The sequence below is a fragment of the Cucurbita pepo genome, chromosome 11, assembly GCF_057944985.1.
Source record: "Cucurbita pepo subsp. pepo isolate OVF chromosome 11, ASM5794498v1, whole genome shotgun sequence".
NCBI classification, from domain to species: domain Eukaryota; kingdom Viridiplantae; phylum Streptophyta; class Magnoliopsida; order Cucurbitales; family Cucurbitaceae; genus Cucurbita; species Cucurbita pepo.
Window position 1 is genome coordinate 11,699,429 of NC_141808.1, and position 16,924 is coordinate 11,716,352.

The 16,924-nt window shown below is 33.7% G+C and overlaps 1 non-coding gene and 1 pseudogene across 1 annotated transcript; one reads left to right on the plus strand and one right to left on the minus strand.

The window, feature by feature from the left end:
• Positions 1–727: 727 nt before the first annotated feature.
• On the minus strand, positions 728–16,592 carry LOC147790280 (uncharacterized; annotated as a pseudogene).
• Positions 3,693–3,766, plus strand: TRNAV-AAC (transfer RNA valine (anticodon AAC)). The gene has a single exon. It is a non-coding gene; the product is annotated as a tRNA-Val (tRNA).
• Positions 16,593–16,924: the final 332 nt, after the last annotated feature.

Here is a 16,924-nt window from a genome sequence, read left to right on the forward strand (position 1 = left end):
ATCCCCACTTGTGGTATCTTAATGCCATAACCTTCAATTCTCTGATACCACTTGTTGGTAAATGAAACTAGACAAATATAAAATGGTAATGGCTCCACATCGAAACCAAATACCACTAGACTGACCTTTATATAGTCATAACAACATTAATGCTCATGCATGAATTAAGATATTCATGTATCAAAATGAGAATATGAACCAATATGATTAAGAACTAAATGAGAGTTAATAACCAAAATAAATGAGAATATGAACGTCATGAACTAAACGAGTGTTATGACAATATACCTTCCTGAGAACTTACAACAAACTTTCCTTCCATGAAACTCATTGTCAACGCCTTAAAAAATGGAAATAATCACCTTAGGGATGATTTTCTATTCCAAAGAAGCATTTCTACTAAACAACTTGGGGGTTTAAGGGTCTTTCTAACATTTCCATGCATTTTGGAGTCTACTCTCTCAAATTCATCCTTAAATTCTTACACAATTCAACTGACCATCTTCATCCTTAAATTCTTACACAATTCCATGCATTTTAGCTCACTCACCGGCTTGACAATTCCTCTTAGTCATCAAAATCTGTATACATTACCCCTGGCCCCTAACATCGTTTTGTATCCCATGGACCTCATCGACGAGATCGATACCATTGCTTCTTATAGTTACATTAACCTTATGATGTTTCACAACTTCAAACTAGACTGTAACATCATTCCAATCTTTCGCTACTCGGAATTACTAAATGTTGGAGAAGAAGTTGTTACTAACCATGTATATTTTGTTGTTGATGATGGAAATTTTCTCATAAAAGAACTTTGGAGTCTATATCCGATGAATATGTTACATAAAATTAAGGCTTTCCTTTGATATGAATCTCCATCCACCCTGATCATAGCATAGGTAGCTAAATTTCTTTCTATATTGTGATCATGTCGAAAAGCTAACCTTTATTGACTTTGATATAGTTTGGTAGCTGAACCATTCTGAGATTTCTCTATTCATTAGAATGAACTCTCTAGGAAAATCACCCAGTAAAGTCACCCGTGTAATGTCTTATGACGTAAAAATCAACATACATGGAAATATTAACGAGAAAAAAGTGCAATATGAACAAAAAAAAAATGAGTAGAGATGAACCTGTTTGCTTCATATTATATCTAAAATGTTGTCTCGACTTCTAACCAACTATTCACAACCAGTGGCATCCATTTTTTGTATACACCGAGGAAGGTTTGGAATTTGTTGAAGAAACTTGCAATTCCTCCATTGGAGATTCCACAAGGACATGAACTTATAGATACATGAGAGTATTTATTTTCCGACAAGAGTAGACTATACAAGAATGGGGCGGCATCACATAAAATTTCCAAAAAATATGTATTGATATGTTGCAACATTGAAGATTCAACAAAGTCAACTGGGAAACATAAGGTTTTTCAGTAAGTTTCCATAATTTGAAGAAGAGTATATTGGATGGATTGGTGAGTTCCATTTACTGGAGAGCATTTCAAATGTAGAACAGCCACTAAGATGAAGTTCTTTAAGATTATGTAACAAATAAATAGTGGTAGGAGTGGAGATGAGGTTCGTACAACCGTCAAGGTTTAAGACCTTGAGCCCATAAACGTTTCCAATTGATGAAGATAGCTTCTTTATGTCGATAGAATCCAAATACAACGACACTAAAAATTTCATGTTTTCAGCAATTTTTAGAAACATTTTGAGATTAGATCTGCTTGAGAGTTCAAGATATTTAAGAGATTTTAACTTGAAGTAGCTTGGAAGCTTTTCAAGCTTAGTGCACCTTGTTAGTTTTAATCGTAATAAGGGAAAGATTCTCGAGGACTAAAATTTCAAAATTTGGATTGAAATAGTATTATTAATGTAGTCAACTTTTTATCCCACTCGAAAACAAGAAATATCAAGGAAAATCTCCTTTACTTTTTCTTCAAGCCCATAAAAAACTCTGCTTGGTCTCTTAGGAAAGAAACCAAAACACCAAGAGCCAAAGGAAGACCTTTACAATAACTTGTAGCACGTTTTGAAAGGTCTAAGTAATTACTTGGTGGATGATTTTTCTTAAAAGCATGCTAACTAAAAAGTTCAAGTGTGTCGTCATCATACTGCTCATCAAATTCATGGATGGAACGTAAATGGTTGCTTCTTGTTGTCATAATGATTACACTACCAAGGCCAAACCGATCATGTCCACCAACCAATGCTTTTAGTTGCTCAAGCTTATTCACATCGTCAAGAGTTATAAGAACTTTCTTTGAACGTAAGTCTATTCCTTATAATGTTGATTCCTTAGTCAAGATTACTAAAATCTTCGAATCTTCCTTTAAGATCTCATGGAGTAGGATTTCCTGGAGTTGAACAAGGACATTTTTGAAGCTTCCCTAACATTCGATTGAAAGCACCAAGCTTCAAATTGGTGAGCAATTTTGTTGTATAAAGCTTTGGCCAAAGTCGTCTTACCAATGCCTCCAATCCCATAGATCGATGAGTGGTTGAGTCTATAATATTATTCATATTTCTTATTAGTTTTGGAGTTATCTAACAATTATTTTTATAAGATACATTATAAGAATCAAGAAGAATCACAACAAACAGGCAAATAGATTTGAGTATTAAAGATTTATATCACATTAGCCATGAAATCAATCAAACATATTAACCAAAAATGTGTATTTCTTTATAAAATAATTTGTACATTTAATCTTTTCAAGACCAAATATAAAAGAATTCTTTATAAAAAATGTGTAGTTGGATATCACGTCAGTCTAACACACTGAAGGTCTCAAGTTCAAGTCTGGGCGACGCCATCTTTGCAATTTTTATTTTTATAATAATAATCTGGATTCATTTTGGACCTCTACGAGAAATTTTAAGAACCTTGGAGCTTGGTAAGCCTGGGAACCGTGCCCTCGAACACACATTGATTCATTTTAGACCTCTACGTGAAAGTTTAAGAGCCTTGGAGCTTATAGGCCCGAGAACCGTGCCCTCGAACACACATTGAGCATGTAATTAATTGTTTGGACTTTTATTGAAGAAATACGTGTAGGAATCAACAAGGACTAGGGTGGAATGATTGTGAGCACGTCATATGCTGGATTTAGCCAAGAAATTTATGAACTCAACTTAGTATCAGAGGTCTAGGTTGATTGGTCCAACAGACGGTTTTTGCTAGACGAAGAGTCATTGAGTCTTTCGTTACGTGATTTTTGAGGCTTCAAATCTCGAACCGTGACGAAAATAAAACTAAAAGTAAAATTAAATTAAACATTTAGATAATGCAATTTAAAATCAAACAACACCTCGACTAGAACAAATTGAAAGGCAACACAAACAAGTGTTGTTAAAATTTGTTACAAACGGAGAAAGAGTTCGGGATACTGTTTCTAACGAAATATAAAAGACCCGAAGTACACAAACCGGGTCGACACTCATAAACGACCCTCAAGTGACAATGCAGCTCTCGAACGCTCCCCCACCTCGAGCGACAGTTAGCGAAGACCTGAAAAAGAAATCTAAAATGCGGTGAGTAAAAAAGTACTCGGTAAGCAGCCTACTTGTAGGCTGTCATCGCATCCAGTTCCTGGTAGGTTTCCACGGGCTTTTCTTTAGGCTCTAGGAAGTTTGGGCTTAACTCTATAGTTTGGCTGACCTTCTGGTGAGGCTTCCAACGGTGTCGTGGTGTAGTTGGTTATCACGTCAGTCTAACACACTGAAGGTCTCCAGTTCAAGTCTGGGCGACGCCATCTTTGCAATTTTTATTTTTATAATAATAATCTGGATTCATTTTTGACCTCTACGAGAACGTTTAAGAGCCTTGGAGCTTATAGGCCCGAGAACCGTGCCCTCGAACACACATTGAGCATGTAGTTAATTGTTTGGACTTTTATTGAAGAAATACGTGTACGAATCAACAAGGACTAGGGTGGAATGATTGTGAGCACGTCATATGCTGGATTCAGCCAAGAAATTTATGAACTCAACTTAGTATCAGAGGTCTAGGTTGATTGGTCCAACAGACGGTTTTTGCTAGACGAAGAGTCATTGAGTCTTTCGTTACGTTTTTTTCGAGGCTTCAAATCTCGAACCGTGACGAAAATAAAACTAAAAGTAAAATTAAGTTAAACATTTAGATAATGCAATTTAAAATCAAACAACACCTCGACTAGAACAAATTGAAAGGCAACACAAACAAGTGTTGTTAAAATTTGTTACAAACGGAGAAAGAGTTCGGGATACTGTTTCTAACGAAATATAAAAGACCCGAAGTACACAAATCGGGTCGACACTCATAAACGACCCTCAAGTGACAATGCAGTTCTCGAACGCTCCCCCACCTCGAGCGACATGTAGCGAAGACCTGAAAAAGAAATCTAAAATGCGGTGAGTAAAAAAGTACTCGGTAAGCAGCCTACTTGTAGGCTGTCATCGCATCCAGTTCCTGGTAGGTTTCCACGGGCTTTTCTTTAGGCTCTAGGAAGTTTGGGCTTAACTCTATAGTTTGGCTGACCTTCTAGTGAGGCTTCCAACGGTGTCGTGGTGTAGTTGGTTATCACGTTAGTCTAACACACTGAAGGTCTCCAATTCAAGTCTGGGCGACGCCATCTTTCCAATTTTTATTTTTATAATAATAATCTGGATTCATTTTGGACCTCTACGTGAAAGTTTAAGAGCCTTGGAGCTTATAGGCCCGAGAACCGTGCCCTCGAACACACATTGAGCATGTAGTTAATTGTTTGGACTTTTATTGAAGAAATACATGGACGAATCAACAAGGACTAGGGTGGAATGATTGTGAGCACGTCATATGCTGGATTTAGCCAATTTATGAACTCAACTTAGTATCAGAGGTCTAGGTTGATTGGTCCAACAGACGGTTTTTGCTAGACGAAGAGTCATTGAGTCTTTCGTTACGTTATTTTCGAGGCTTCAAATCTCGAACCGTAACGAAAATAAAACTAAAAGTAAAATTAAATTAAGCATGTAGATAATGCAATTTAAAATATAGAAATATGTATGATACGTAAATTGAAAATGAGAATGACATGTAAGCATGGAACATGACAAGGGGGGTTATGTTCATTAATGTTAGATGTACAAGTAATGGGGACCTCATGCATTATGTGTGTTCATGCATATATGGGGATACCCCTATCCCATCACGAGGGTACGGACGCGTACATCCAAGGGTAGGACAACGACCGTTATGCATTGCATAGCGCTGCCGCGACGGTTACTAGTTCTAACAGGTTCTAGCATAAGAAGCTCCCAGAGTATGCCCACCAGATAAGGAAAGTGGCCCAGCGGTGTGCATACTAGCTGGTGAGCCCATACTCGCACGTACTGGCTGTGAGTAGAGTATATGGTACACGTACAAAGTTTACCCGTTAGGACAGCACTGTAGGGAAAACGAAACAAAAAGATAAGTTCCATCATATCATTGCATGTGTTTGTTGCATAACCCCGATAGGGGACCACTTAGTGAGTATTACTCAAGCCTCGTGCTACTTTACTTTTTTAGATAAGGGCAAGGCACCCATGTGACATCGACGGCGACATCGAACACCCCGGAACCGTAGCACATGCATAGGATAGTTGTTTTTCCATTGTGTAGTCTAGGTTGCATTCAGTTTGCATCATTAGTATAAGTAAGACATTGATTTCAGTTTTGTTTCTTTTTCTTTATTTCAATATTGTTGTTTTTCCTTTATTTCTCTTGTATTCGTTTTCTCTTTCACGAGGTAATAAAAGGCGAGTGTAAGTCGCATTTATGATCAGGGCCCATTTAATGCAAATTCCGCATTTAAGGTATAGTATTGACCCGAAGGTATCGTTTATGAGTGTCGACCCGCATTTATGATTAGGGTCGTTACATTTATAATCAAGACAATGCGTAGGAGGAGGGATAAATTTATTCACTGGTTTGTGGCGTCAAAACGGAACAAACTTGGTAACTGCAAATTATAATTAGTTCATTATGTTTGGATTATAATAGTTAAGGGGAAAAAATAATAATTTTCTTATTTCATGTTGTCTTCAAATTGTAGCTTGTACAAGTGAACAAGTAGACCAATGAAGAGTGATGTTAATTCCAGAACTGAATATTCTTTCGACTAGAAGCATTTCCATTTTTAGCAGGTCTGTTTAATGTTATTTTCATCTTCAAATTGAAATTGTAGCTTGTTCAAGTGAAATACTTATATCAAAGATTTCACAATAAATAGAGGTGCATAGTAACGCCATAATTAAAAAAAGCTCCCACACGAGTCTTCCCCTGTGTCATTTTGCTTCCAATAGCTACATAACAGCTTTTTAACAACTTTTAGTTTGTCGAGCAGTGGCCTTATAATTTTTGTGCTTTACAATTAGGACAATGTGTAGGAGGAGGGATAAATTCCTTCACAATCCATGGCTTGTGGCCTCAAAAGGGAAGAAACTCGATAACTAACTGTCGGAGCACCTCCTTTGTTTATAAACAGGTAAAACTCAAACATTCATTTATTTTAGTTCAGTTTATTAGAGGTACAAATTATAATTAGTTCATTATGTTTGAATTATAATAGTTAAGGGTGAAAAAAATAATAATTTTTTTTGTTTCATGTTGTCTTCAAATTGTAGCTTCTACAAGTTTACAAGTAGACAAAAGAAGGGAATGTTAATTCCATAACTGAATATTATTCAGACTGCAAGTATTTCCATCTTTAGCAGGTCTGTTTCATGTTAGTTTCATCTCCAAATTGTAGCTTGTAGAAGTGAAACACTTATATCAAAGATTTCACAATAAATAGAGGTGCATAGTAACGCCATAATCAAAAACAGCTTCCACAACACTTTTCACCATATCAATCCCAAACACATGAGTCTTACCCTGTGTCATTTTGCTTCCAATAGCTAAATCACAACTTTTTTACCACTCTTAGTGTAACGACCCGAAATTTTCTACTGAATTTAAGGTCGCTAGTACATATGTACCATAAACATTGAATGCAGAAGACTTCATTTCAATTCCTTAAAACATAACCTTTATCTTAAAACACAATCATGAACTTATGTGTTTCGAAAACATCTTTAAAACGACACAACAAACGACTAAATCAAATAAATAAGAGTTTAAGTTAAAAACATCTTATTCTAGCGTAAGTCTAAGAAAATAAATACCACTATCATATGCATGTGTCATGGTCTTGAGTTGCGATGTCGTCGTCAGCCGTACAGGAATACCTTGCCTTAACCTTAAAAATGTAGTAGCACATGACATGAGTATTTAAAGAATACTCAGTAAGTGACCCTATTATTGGAGTTAAATGCAACAATCACATGCAAATGAGATGATGGGACCTATCTTTCAATCTGTCTTCCTACGGTGCTATTCTAACGGGTAATTTGGACGTGTATCATATACTCTACACACAGCCCATACATGCGAGTATGGGCTCACAAGTCAATTCGCACACCGCTGGTCCACTTTCCTTGTTCGGCGAGCATACTTTGGGAGCTCCTTAGGCTGGACACTCGTTAGAACTAGTCACCGTCATGACAGCGCTATGCAAACATAATGATCGTTGTCCTGCCATTGGATGTACGTGTCCGTACCCTCGTGATGGAATATGGGTATCCCCCAAATGCATGAGAACACATAATGCATGGGGTCCCCAATATTTCTACTTTTATCATTAATGAATATAACCCCACTATCATCTTTCATGCTTAACATGTCATTTCTCATTTTCAGTCTACGTATCATACATAATCCTAACGGGGTTACATTTCATTTCATTTCATTTCATTTGTTGTGATATCATGTCATTCATAACATGCTGTATACATACAATTTAGAAAACATAACATAACACTCCATGCTTTTAACATGTCATTTCATAATGTGCAATTCATACAACAATTACCTCAATGGTCACACAAAACAATCTAAACATGACACATCACATCACAATATATCGTATCATAAACATTGAGTATCGTAAACACTTCGTGGTCATATCGTTCCCTAACTTATCATAGCCTTAACGTTCTTATACCTATCACAGTCATATCGTTACGTGAACGTACCTTAGTCATATCATCACAGGAACGTATCCTAACGCTATCGTTCTATCAATCTATCACAAACCTATCCCTTTCTACCCATATCCTAACCATATTATTTCATCAATCTCTCCTATCCATGGCACTCCGGTATGTAACCTAACCTTAACGTTTCATGAACGTATCTTACTCCTATCGTTACATTTCGTTTTGTGCATCATTCTCGTATCATATCTCAAACATATCCTTGAACACATCGTACCACACTTATTATCATACAATTCACATATTATAACATAACACAAACATAATATAAGCCTACCGATTCACAGATAATTCACACATATCAGTATATATGACACGTGCAGAACCACAGGCACGTGTCAACATCAAATATAACCATTCCGATAGTAAGGCCACTTACCTGGTTACTTAAGTCGTTGTCACGAATATATCCTTAATGAAAGTTCAATTCCGTCCTTTGAAATCCAAGTCAACCTATGTGAGCCCATGACATCAGTTTCAAGTTGGAACTCTATAAAATTATTTCTCTAATTTACATTGGCCATCCTAAAATTCTTATATTTACTGTTAGACAAAAATTGATGGAGTTCCATGCCCATATTTCCTGTTTTATTTTTAAATTCTGCTCGGCAAATCTTTCCTCAATCTTCCCTCCTACGTCTTTGTAATTATTTTCATTCTGTAAATAGATTTTCAATTCTGTAAACCTTTTCAAGTCTGTAAACAAGATATTACTCTAACCCTATATTTATTTTCATTATGTAAACCGATATTATTGGCCAATTTTAATCGATTGTTTGGCTACCATCTTATAGATTTATAAATCTGCCAACTAGAATTTTATTGATTCTAACATTATGTCCTATCACTCCAAATGCTAACAAAAAATCTAATTAATTGAATATGGGATACGATTATCTAGTAAAATATGAAAAAAGATTTGATCCTAAATTAATTTCTTTTAACCATAACTATATACAAAGGAAAAAAAAATGAGATAGGATTTTACCGTAATAACATACCAAAATCTCTCTAGGTAAATCTGCATCATATCTACTTTGGTTGAAACACATTTTACTTTTTCTTAAATATGCCATTTTGTGATATTGTGGGGTGGAGGAAAGAGGATGTGATTGGGATGAGAGGTTAGTGGAGAGAGGTTGGTAAATTTTATGTTTATTTTTATTTTTAAGTAATCATTTTTAGTTATTTATTTATGGTTTTGTGGGGAAGGGGTGGGTAAATTTTATTTTTATTTTTATTTTTAAGTAATCATTTCTAGTTATTTATTTATGAATTATTATTATTATTATTATTATTTTGACATATATATTTTTTTTATATAATTATTTTTATTTGTTTATTTTTTTATTTTATTATTATTATTATTATTATTTGGCTATTACACTTAATTTAACCATGGCTTATAATTTTTGTGCTTTAGAATCAGGATAATGTGGAGGAAGAGAGATTTTCTCAAGGTTTTTCATGCAAACTTTGCATGCAACTTGATTACTCTATTTTGACACTCAAAATTCTACTCAAATTGGTGGGATTAAGTTAACCAAATTTTGACACTCAAAATTTCATTCAAATTTATGGGGTTTATTTGGCAAACATGCATGTTTGGTTAAACCAAATTTTGACGCTCAATATTCCACTAACTCAAGCATGTACTTTTCATTAGGTAAAGTCAACCTTTTGACTTTCTTTATTTTAATTCAACAATTAATTTCAAATCAAAATAATATTAAATGATTAAATAAACAATTTAATTAATATTTTACATTAAATAAAATGTCAATCCTAATGAATTCCGGCACATATTAATTATGAATCCCTATTCATAATTAAAATATTTAAATCTTATTTAAATATCTCCAATTCTCTCTTTTTGTTTAATTCATAATTAAAACAAAATGCGGTTAAATATATTTTATATATTTAGCTGTATACCCTAATTTGGATTCGAACACTTCAAACTCACTCGTCACACTGTTCTAAGGTTTAGTCCGATACGAGCTAGCAGGGGGACCTAATGGACCTATAGATCATGGGCTCCAACAATCCTAGATTAACCAGCTAAACTCATTAACCTTGTTAACCAACATTCGTTAACTACGAGGACACTCAACTATAGTCTAGTAGTTGCACTCCCCTCACTATAGATATATTTCTGTCCATTTGTTATAACCATGATTAGTAAGTCGATCCTTCACAGGTTGTTTGTAACTAGAGCTGGGTTAATTTACCATTTTACCCCTAAAGTTACTTCTTGGTCCTTAAGTCCCACTGATCCTCTAATGAACAATTGGTTTGTGGTCCAATCACTAAACCGAATCCCTCTCGGGCCAGTGAGAGGGTGGGGTCCCTTATTCAAGACTTGGAGTTAGTACTTAAGGGAACAACCTCTCTACTATCCCTAAAAGCGGGTAGGAGTGAGTCCCCAACTATTCACCCAATCTTACCCCCTGAAATGGGAGGCTTATTGAGTCGGCGAACTCGGGCCACTCTCACCCATGCAAATCTAAAAATAATTCCAAATAAACAGGAGTTCATAGTTAGCTCACGATTAAGATTGAGTTACCTAGGTCATCGAATGAAAAAAATTAGTCTCAATAGTAAATGACATTATAAAGTGAGAGTGGTTTTCTTCATGGTCTGATCTTATGCAATACTCATTGCATAGGATGCCCCCACTCACATGTCTCCACATGTACAATTTAGTGATCACATTGTTTATATTATATACAAAACTGGGCCGCATCCATAGTGTCTCCAGAATAAGGTACTCAGTCTTATCCCTGTACTATAGATAATTTTGACTTTATACTTGAACTTGATCCGCTCTTATGTCTCTACATATATTTCAAGTAATCATACTATAGCCATAGTGTTCTTAGTTTATTGAATTTATATTAATGATGGTAACATTCACTTTATTCAATAACAATCTTTACTAATAAACATCAATAATAATTTTATTGAAAATAGAATATGTTTTTGTTTACAAACTATGAGTTTTAGAACATAAAACCCAACAAACTCCCACTTGGACTAAACAAACTCCCACTTGGACTAAAACTCTAGTGGGGTTTTATAATGTTGAGTAGACAGAAAGACATAAGTACAATGAACTAGGGCATCACATACCCATGCATTTTCTCCCACTTGCTCTAGATTACATAACTCATAGTCCTAGACTCACTAGGTGCCCTTCAAACACTTTAGCCGTGGGGGGCTTTGTAAATGGATCAACAATATTGTGCTCAGAAGCTATCTGTGTGACGATCACATTCCTCGTTGCACAATCTCCCTTATGAGATGATATTTGCGCTCAATATGTTTTCCTCGCTTATGGCTTCTTGGTTCTTTAGAGTTTGCAATTGCTCCACTATTATCACAATAAAGAGTTATAGGCAAATGCATATTTGGAACGACTTCCAAATCAGTTAAGAACTTCCTAAGCCATACTGATTCTTTCGCTGCTTCACAAGCAGCAACATACTCAGCTTCCATGGTGGAATCAGCAATACAACCTTGCTTTATGCTTCTCCATATTATTGCTTCTCTATTCAGAGTGAAAATAGATCCCGATGTCGATTTCCTCGAATCGATATCGGTCTGAAAATTTGAGTCAGTGTATCCTGTAAGGATCAGATTCTTAGCGCCGTACATTAGCATATAGTCCCTCGTTTTGCTGAGATACTTGAGGATATTTTTAACGACAGTCCAATGAACATGTTCCAGATTGGACTGATATCTGCTGACAATTCCCACAGCATAGCATATGTCGGGTCAAGTACACAACATGGCATACATCAGACTACCGACTGCTGATACATAGAGAATATGTCTCATATCCTTAATTTCTTGAGGTGTCTTAGTGTTGCTTCTTGGCCCTTAATCTCAAATTAATTAATTTTAATTAATTAATTAATGTTTTGATGATAACAAACCTACCTTCAATTATTAACCATTCTCAGTATTTTGTCCACAGTGTAAGGTTTGGAATAACGATTTCAACGTCTTTTTTGGTTCACTCAAATTAGAGATAAAACGAAGAAGTTTCAGTCAAAACAAGATACCCGACGTGATGATATGGCGGCAAAATTGACATCATGGACCAATCAAATTCAAAACAAGATACCTGATGTGATGATGTGGTGACAAAATTGATATTATGGACGAGTGGCAAAATTGACATCATAGACCAATCGAATTATGACATTTATAAATTTGGTAGAGTAACAAATGATGGAGTTTTCAATTACATTTATAAAAGTTTTCGATTACTTTTAAATGGAAAGAAATTATAATGATTTCATTTACATTTATTTACTTTTAAATGAAAAAAAAATTATAATGATTTCATTTACATTTATAAAAATTAGTTATTACTTTTAAATGGAAAGAAATTATAATTATAATGATTTGATTTACTTTATGAAAAAAAAAAACTAATTTTGAGAAAAAAAATTATTTAAATTAAAAAAAAAAAATCATGTGAAAAAATGATGTGAAATCTATGAAAACTAGTTTTGAGAAAGAAAATTATTTAAATTACAAAATCATTTCAATTACATTTATAATTGAATTTATAAAACTTTTCAATTACCTATCATGTTTTCATTAACATTTTTTTATTATATTATTACATGGTACATTTATATATATATAAATGAAACATGTGGTCTATAATTTTTTACGATAAATTTAAAAATAAATAAATATTATTTTTCGTGGTCCACGTTTGTTCATGTTTTAGTGATCCGTATCAATTCTCTTCCTATTTTTCACAACACAACCCACAAAACATTTCACAATACACAAATTCTATAATTTCCTCTATCTAAACTTTTTTTTTGAAAAGCCTGTGATTGCTCTCTCCAAGTTTTCAATTTTATTTCTGGTTTATCTTATTCGGAGAGAGATGTCTATTGTAGGGTGAGAAATGTCTATTGTAGGGTGAGAAAATTGTAAATCTATAGTTTATCTTATTCTCAGACAGAGGTCTATTGTAGTGTGAGAAAATTGTAAATTACTCTTCCACAGTGGCGTGTAAATGAAATTATTATTTTTTTTTTCATTTAAAAGTAACAACTAGTTTTCATAAATGTAAATGAAATTATTATAATTTCTTTCCATTTAAAAGTAACCGAAAACTTTTATAAATGTAATTGAAAACTCCACCATTTGTTACTCTACCAAATTTATAAATGTCATACTTCGATTGGTCTATGATGTCAATTTTGCCGCTGGTCCATGATATCAATTTTGTCACCACATCATCACGTCAGGTATCTTGTTTTGAATTTGATTGGTCCATAATGTCAATTTTGCCACCACATCATCACGTCGAGTATCTTGCTTTGACTGAAACTTCTTCGTTTTATCTCTAATTTGAGTGAACCAAAAAGACGTTGAAATCGTTATTCCAAACCTTACCCTGTGGACAAAACTTTAACCTGTGGACAAAATACTGAGAATAGTTAATAATTAAAGGTAGATTTGTTATCATGGAAACATTAATTAATTAATTAATTAAAATTAATTAATTTGAGATTAAGGGCCAAAAATGCCAACCATCTCACACTTTTGATGATAACAAACTATTACTATTTCAAGAAAAATAGTATGAAATCTAATATAATATCATAAATTTGAAATTCACTCAAATCCATATTCTCCGCCTATATTAGTGTGTCAATGAATTATGAAATAACACAATAACAAAGTGATTCATTAATTATAAAATAACAACGAAATGATTCATTAATTATAAAATAAGAAATTTAGAACATATTTTTCCTAATTTTCTCCCCTTAGTAATTATAAAAAAGAACAATAATACAATAATGAAAGAATGACATGCTCCCCTACGAACATGCCTATAATTAAGATTATAAAATTCAAGATATATCACACGGATTAATACCAAACTCAAATTCAAGATATATCACACCAAATAATATCAAGCTCAAGCCTATTTTTGCAAAAAAATTCTTCATTTAACTACTTGGTAAAAATATCTGTTAATTGATTATTAGAGTTTACAAAATCAAGAATAATATGTCCATTTGCACATGCTCTCTAATAAAATGATGTCTAATGTCAATATGTTTAGTTCTAGAATGATGAATAGGATTTTTGGTTAAATTAATAGCACGGGTGTTATCACAAAAGATAGGCACGCTATCAAATTTTAATCCAAAATCACAAAGAGTTTGTTTCATCCAAAGAATTTGAGCACAACAACTAGCAACCGCAATATATTCCGCTTCCGTAAAGGCAACCGAATTTTACTTTTTACTAAACCAAGAAACTAATGAACTACCAAGAAATTTACAAGTTCCACTAGTACTTTTACGATCAAGTAAAATTCGTGCAAAATCCACGTCAGAATATCCTACCAATTTAAACTCAACATTTCTAGGATACCACACTCCTAAATTAATAGTCCCAAACAAATATTTAAATATTCTTTTAACGGCATGTAGATGAGATTCCTTAGGACAAGATTGAAACCTAGCACAAAAACATACACTAAACATAATATAAGGTTACTAGCAGTCAAGTAAAGTAAAGATCCAATCATACCTCGATAAGATTTTATATCTACACATTTACCTTTTTCATCCTTATCAAGCTTGGTAGATGTGCTCATTGGAGTTTTTGCAATCTTACATTCATTGAACTTGAACCTTTTGAGTAAATCCTTGACGTACTTCTCTTGATTTAGGAAGATACCATCTTTCAGTTATTTGATTTGACGTCCAAGAAAGAAACTGAGCTCTCCCATCATACTCATCTCAAACTCATTATGCATACATTTAGAAAAATCTTCCCAAAAAGAAGGATCAGTAGAAAAAAATATAATATCATCAACGTATATTTGCACTAATAGCATATCTTTTTCTTTAATTTTAATAAAAAGAGTAGTGTTGAGCTTACCCATTTTGAAATCATTCTCAATAAGAAAATTACTAAGTCTGTTGTACCAAGCTCTTGGAGCTTGTTTTAAGTCATAAAGAGTCGTTTTCTACTTATAGACATGATGTGGAAAATCAAAATTTTCAAATCGAGGAGGTTGTTCTACATAAACTTCCTCCATAATATAACCATTTAAGATGCACTTTTCACATCCATTTGATATAATATAAAATTTTTGTGAGAAGCAAATGCAAGTAAAATTCTAATAGCTTCTAATCTAGCGAGTGCAAAAGTTTCTTCATAGTCTATACCTTCCTCTTGACAATAACCTTGAGCTACAAGTCTAGCTTTATTTCTAATGATACTCCCATTTTCATCAATTTTATTTCTAAAAACCCATTTGGTTCGAATAATGGAAATATTAGAGGGTATAGGGACTAATTCCCAAACTTTATTCCTTTCAAATTGATTCACTTCTGCTAAAATCCAAAACTCATCATTTTCGGTATCCTTAAGACTTTTTGGTTCAATTTGAGAAACAAAAGCAAGATTATTAAATAAATTAATAGAGGAACGAGTTTTCACACCTTGTTCGGGATCATCAATAATCAAGTCTTTGGGATGAGATGAGGCATACCTCCATACTTTTGGCACTGATGAAGAACTTTCTTCCTTCTTTTCATTTAAAGCTCACTTCTTCTTTACTTGAAAGAGTTTCCTTTCCTTTGTCACTAACAGGTAAATCTCCAAAATTTCTTTCTAAATCATCCCTTTCTTGTTGTCGCCAAAAGTTACTAAGCCGCCATCCTTCTTGGAAAGATTCACAAACTTGGATTGGTTTCTCGTCATGTGTCTTGAGAAACCACTCATTTTCTTCATCATCTTTGTCACTATGAGCCATGAAGCAAAAATTTGCGACTTCTACGTCACTTGCACTTTCATCACTAACATCCCAAGTAGCCTTCATTGCTTTCTTCTTGGATTTCTTAGATAATTTGAGGAGAATCCGATCTTATATGACCCGACTTTTTACATTCATAACATATTATCTCATCATGTTTGCTCTTCTCACCTTTTTGGTTGGTGAAATATTTTCTAAATTGTTTCTTTCTTTTGATGAAATTTTTACACTTATGTGTGAAGTAGGCAACATCATCTTCATCAAGGGCTTCATCATCGTCGGAGTCAACTTCTGATGTGATGGACTTTAGGGCTATAGTTTTCTTCTTTTTGGATTCCTCTTCTATGCGCTCCTCCTCTTCCATGCGCTCCTTCATGGTAATCTCATGCGTCATGAGAGAACCAACAAGTTCATCCAAAGGAAGCTTTGTGAGATCCTTTGCTTCTTGAATTGCCGTCACTTTTGCTTCCCAACTTTTAGGTAGAGACCTAAGAATTTTCCTGACATTTTCGGAAGTAGAATATACTTTTCCAAGATTTTTCAAACATTTAGAATATTCGTAAATCTAGTGAACATATCACTTATAGATTCATTTGCATCCATTTTAAATAGTTCATAATTATGAACTAACATGCTGATCTTTGTTTCTTTAACTTGATTTGTTCCCTCATGAGTTACTTCAAAAGTTTTCAAAATTTCATAGGCTGAAGAACACATAGATACTCTATTAAATTCATCATTACTTAGGACACAATAGAGACAGTTTATTAACAATTTTTTTATGGGAATACAAGGGTCTTTACTAACATTTAACCATAATTGATAATCCTCCATTTTAAGCTACTCAATATTATTAACAATTTTTTTATGGGAATATAAGGATCTTTACTAACATTTAACCATAATTGATAATCAATTGATTGCAAATAAATTTTCATTCTAGCTTTCCAACATGTATAATTAGATCCATCAAAATAAGGAGGTCCAGAAGTTGATTGTCTTT